This window comes from Nicotiana tabacum, chromosome 22, assembly GCF_000715075.1.
Source record: "Nicotiana tabacum cultivar K326 chromosome 22, ASM71507v2, whole genome shotgun sequence".
NCBI lineage: Eukaryota > Viridiplantae > Streptophyta > Magnoliopsida > Solanales > Solanaceae > Nicotiana > Nicotiana tabacum.
This window is the reverse complement of record NC_134101.1, coordinates 149601669-149607668: the sequence shown is the minus strand read 5'-3', so window position 1 is coordinate 149607668 and position 6000 is coordinate 149601669.

The window sequence follows — 6000 nt, the reverse complement described above, 5'->3', positions numbered from 1 at the left end:
GAATCTTTCTTCTCGGTACTTGAAAAGACCTTGGTACCTGATATAATTCCCCCTCCTCCTCCTTTTGGTTATCTCCGGTTGGGATGGGAAAAGGCATCGATTCCTGTAATTGCTATTTTTAGTTTCTCTTTGCTTGCTATTAGAAATGGTAACAACATTCATCTCCCTTGCCACCGGTTGATCTCCTCTTATCTATTTGATCTCTTCCGATGTTGGAAATTTCAACAATTTGTGATAGGTCAAGGGAACAACCATCATCTTGTGTATCCATGGCCATCCGAGGATCACATTATAGTCCCATATTACCATCTACCACTTCGAACAAAGTGGCCTTTATTACCCATTTGGCGTGCGTGGGAAGCAAAATTTCTCCTCGGGTTGTGACAGTAGTTAGGTTAAAGCCGGCTAGGAGTTTTGTAGCCAAAATGATATTCCCGGTCAAAGTCTCTTGTTCTAGGACCCTCTATTGTATTATATCGCCTGAACTCCCTGGATTGACCAAAACACGCTTAATTTTGAAATATGAGACATTAAGTGAATTACCAGCGCGTCATTGTGCGGCAGGAGAAGTCCTTCAACATCTTTTTTCATGAAGGTGATGTCATCTTTTGAGACTTATCGAATCCTCTTGCCAAAAATATCACCCCATTGACCTTGCTCCCTCCAAAGATCATGTTGATTGTCATATGGGGTGACCCCGTTGCTATTTTTGATTGTTCCGCGTTGTCCCAACTTCTACCATAATTAATTTTGACGCGGTCACTTAAGAACTCTCTAAGATGGCCATTTCTTTGCAACGTCGCCACCTCCTCGTGAAGGTGTCGGTTGTCCCTAATCTATGACCGTGAGTCCCATGGAATTCACACCACAAACTAGGATCTATCTGTTAGGGTACGACCGGATTGGTTTCAGAAATCGTGCTTCTTTGATATTCCTCATCGCCGACACCAATTCCACCAAGATGATGTTAAAGTTGTAGCCTGACAACCTATGATATGTGGGATCTTGGGAGTGATAGTAATTTGTAACAATCTGTTATTTCGGCCACGGTCCATCCTCCTGTCAGAAGTAAACCTATCCGATAACTGGAACCATATACCGCTACGCTTATTGGTCCTCTCATATGGTAGAAGATGGCCCCTAGAAGACCTCTGATCCATGGAAAAGTCATTTTTAAACTTATCCTGATTTTTATTGCTACCTCATCCCTTGAATGATATTGAAGAACCGAGTTGATCATCCTCTTTCCTTATCTTTGACTCGTAGAAATAATGGATATCTACCCATGTGGTTGCCTAGACTCGAGCAAGCTCTCCTTCAGTTTTCGGGAGACATCAGAACTTAGTGGATTTAAACCCTTTGTGAATGCCTCTACTGCCCACTCATCTGAAATCGCTGGTAGTAGCATTCTCTCCTTCTGAAATTGAATTATGAATTCTCATAGTAGCTCGGATTCTACTTGCAAGATTCTGAATATAGATGCCTTTCTGGCCTAGACCTTTCTTGCTCCAGCATGGGCTTTCATGAACGAATCTGCAATCATTTCAAAAGAATCTATTGAATGTTGTAGTAAGAGGGAATACCATGTATAGGCAAAGTAGTTTCCTTTTACTATTGTTGTGCGGGTTGTGATGTGCTCCTATGGATCCGACATCCCATCATACTTTGGTTAATGCCATTGCATTTATAGCCTCTTCGGGATCAACTCAGGTGCCGCATGTGGTTTAAATGACAATTGTGTATACTTTTTTGAATCTGAACCCTCTAACACTGGTGGCACTCCTGGAATCTTATACATTTGAGCATGAAACTCCTTCACATTCTTATCCACTCTTTAATTGTTCTCTCTCATGAATCTCATTAGCCCGGGTTTGAAAGGATCATTCAAGTTATTATTCCCAAATCCGCTTCGGGTCCCCCCAGCTTCATCTAAACTAACTTTATCCCTTGGGGTGTCGTTATTAGTTCTTTGAGCCGTCTGATTTGTGGGAATGCTGGGAGGAAGTGAAGCTCTTCAATTGGGGTTGTTGGAGGCACCCGATAATGCATGCTTCAATTTCATCATCACACGATCTTTCCTCGAGAGGTGGTACATGATTGCTCTTTACTGCTCTCTCAGGAGCCTAACCAATTTAGTAACGTGTTCGTACTACGTACCATCAAGAGTTAGGCCCGCATATCCCAAGGATATTTTCCTTCAAAATTGGGGTTATTTCATCCCATTCATTGTGGGTTTCGTTGGTGGAATCATCACGCCGGGATACCTCTTCATGTTCATCCTGTGCTCCAATATTTTGAGTGTTGTTGATAATCGTTAGCTGCCATATTTTGCTTGAGAAAAAAACCAAAACTTGTTAGTGACAAACGGATGGATCAAAGAAACTACGCATGTGTCTATGCCCCATGATGAGTGCCAAATTATTTCCCGTAGAATGTTACAGTTAAATTTATAGCATGGTTTATAGACAAGAAAATCGACTTGATCTAAACTTGTTACGCCCCGCAATATTACGATGATGTTATGCCTTGCAGTATTGCATTACGATGATGTTACGCTTTGCAGTATTAAATTATAACGATGTTGCACCCTATAGTATTGTACGCTGAATTTGTTGTAAGGTAATTGACATCACTCCAAGGAAATGATTATTTGGAGATTATAAGGATTATACTATTTCAAGCAAGTGATGAGTAAATTCGTGAAGGTGATAGGGGAAGCAAGTCAAAGAAAATGAATTTTCGTCCAAGTTTGGCATGTTGGGATAAAATAGGGGCCAAGCGTTAATACCCAATATTTATGGACTAGTACCATACAAGGTACCATATGACCATGATAGTATGATACATAAAAGGGTATTAAAAATGAGTAGTATTTTAAGTAATTTGAGATAATTCTTAATTATGTGGGTAATTAGTTAATTATTGGGTAATAAGATATTACCCAATTAATTAAAGAACTATTTGGATAAAGATAGGAAAAGAACACATGGAAGCAAGGAGCTAACCAAACAAATGACTAAGGGTCATTTGAGATTAGGTGGTAACCTAAGTTCAAGACACATTTTATTAGCAATTCTTGTAAGTTGTGAATAGGTGAAAAACGTAATTTGTGATAGAAATTTGTCATTGTGATTCTTATAACTCTTATAGGTCAATTGTGAATTGGAGCATAACATTAGCAATTTCCAATTTCCCACAAAAGAAAAACGTGAATTCTTGCAACCAAAAGAAATCCAACGAGAATTATTAGAACCTTAGCAACGTAAATTTTTGCGGTTCTAAAGGAGTATAGTGCAATCTTTTCCAAGAACATCATACGGATTTTTCCCTCCCCCAAGAATGTTAAGGCTAAAGCTCTACCTTCATTTTGGCATGATCTTGCCATTACACAAGTTTGATAAAGAGGCATAAAGAAAAATTAATATCCCGAAATTTACATATATTTTGTTAGTCTCACAAGTTACAATATTCTCTTTATCGGGACTTCATATTCACTTGAGTATTATCTTCTTCCAATGTAGAGAGAAAAGAGTCTATACATACAGTATTACATTATTTTCATTACCATCGAGCAATAATCGATGTGCAGGCCCTTATCGGATGGTAATACAGAGCCTAGTATGGCCGAGCGCCTATGAGCGAGGCTACTATGGCCGAGCAATATATATATATATATAGTGAGCCTTATAGGGCCGGACAACTATTTTACTTACTATATTGAGAGAGTGGAGTCAGTATCAGCAAGTAAGCATATCTTCAGATTGTCTTTGACTTCCAGTTACTTTCAGTTGTTATATTATCAGTTCAGTTCAGTGTTCAGTATATTTCCTTACATACTCGGTACATTATTTTGTACCGACATCCCTTTTATGGGGGCACTGCATTTCATGCGTGCAAGTTTAGACAGACAGACGGGTAGACCTCCTCATTAGGTGTTGCCCGAGTTTAGCTTGATCGGTAAGCTCCATACCCTTCAGAGTTGTCGGGTCTAGAGCTTTATATATATGTGTATGTGTGTGTGTATATATATATATATATATATATATATATATATATATATATATATATATGTATATGTATATGGGTATGACGTGGCCACCGTTCCGATGACAGTATATCCATCAGTAGAGGCTTGTTGACATATCTTGTCAGTTAGTGCAGTATGTTGGGCTTGTAGGTCTTTTATGTATATTTTATTGGTTTGCCAGCTGTAGTAGTTATGACGGCCTTGTCGGCCCAACAGTAAATTGATGTTTAGTCAGCATTTGCAATTGTCTTGCAATGTGGCCCATGGCCAAAGTATGATACTATATGTTCAAAGTCCCTTAGTCACAAGTTGGTACGCAAGGATAGGTGAGGCACCGGGTGACGGTCTCGCCCCAAAGGTTCGGGGCGACAGAAGTGGTATTAGAGTAGTTAGGTCCTAGGGAGTCTACAAGCCGTGTCTAGTAGAGTCTTGTTTATGGGTGTGTCATGCACCACACTTATAAGCAGGAGGTTACAAGGCATTTAGGACTGCACTCTTTCTTCTTACTCTAGATCGTGTGGTAATGCTTAGTTGTAGGAACTCAATTTCCTAAACTTTATCTTATTAATAATATGATAATACCTACACCTAGAAAGACAGTGGGTAAGAGATATAGTTGTGGAAGAGTTGAGTTAGAAGAACTCGATTTTTGCATCATGCTTATGATGGATAAATATGAAATATTCAGCAGAACATGTGTATACTAAGATGTGTAAGCTTCTTGATAAGAATCCCTAAAGTAAGAATGCCTATCCACTTTTGCGATAAAAAAGGAAAAAGAGAATAAAAAAGTAGACATAAGTTCTAGCAAGTAAAAGAAGCAAGGTGAAAAAGGGTACGCGGTCATTAGTTAATGAAGATTATCGGTACTTTCAACTCAGGAGGGAGATATAAACATTTTGAGTTACCTTCAATAGAAATAGAGGTATGTACAATTGGTCGCGCCCATCTCATTTATACCCTATGAGGAATAACAAAAGAAGTATAAAAGAGGGACGAATATCAGGATCCGGCTGAGGTTAGAGTGACCCAAAATAGCGGATAGACTATTTGCATTAAGTGACATTTCCAAAGGATATTGTGAAGGTGCTAATAGATCTCCTTGTGAGATACCTAGACGGTGCACTGTAAAATAGTACAACTAGATATGAGTAATACAAAGACGTGCACTGAAATCATGGAAGGGGTAATATTACCTTAGTGTGGCTCCCGTCCCTAGTAGATAAAGAATGTTTGGAAATTCTAAGAGCCAATAGATGGAGCAAAGGGAACTAAAAGCAAAAGAATGTTTTTTTCGAATTTTCAAAATAAAGTGATAGATAGAAATATTAGCAGGGAAGTACGAAGAGGGATAATGAGGCATTATGAGTGAGGTGTGATACATGGATGACAACGGTAGAATGTTACAGAATCTATAGTGAAATGAATAAAGAGATGAGAGGTGATGGGCCTTAAGACAACAAAAGAGTGTAGGCCATACAGTCACATCCTCATTTCGAGGAATAAGTTCACGACTCTAACGTGATTAACAGAAGAAAAAGTTAGACCCTAGAGTAATAGAAATCAGTATGGACTGGTAAACAAGATAAACTAAACATGAATTAAGAACTGAGTGATTTGATAATAGTCAGCATCATGAGAATTTCATATTGTATTCCGACAACAATAGAATGGACAACAGAAGAAAATCCATGATAAATTCAGAGAATGGTCATTCAGGGAGACGTTTCCCTAAAGCAAACAATATAAGCAAAGTTAAGCTTAAGAGACTGTATATGCCAGTTACATTAAGTATCACCATCTCAAGTGAGGAATTTTGTTATCCTTGGTACAGAAGGATTACCAAAAGGCGAGTAAGGGTCATTGATGATGTGAAAGGACGCCAAAGATGATAAGGAAAAACATCTATAGGCAGGTCGTCACAGCTCCAAGTATTAGTACTCCACTAAAGAGGGGAATATGGAATGATAAAG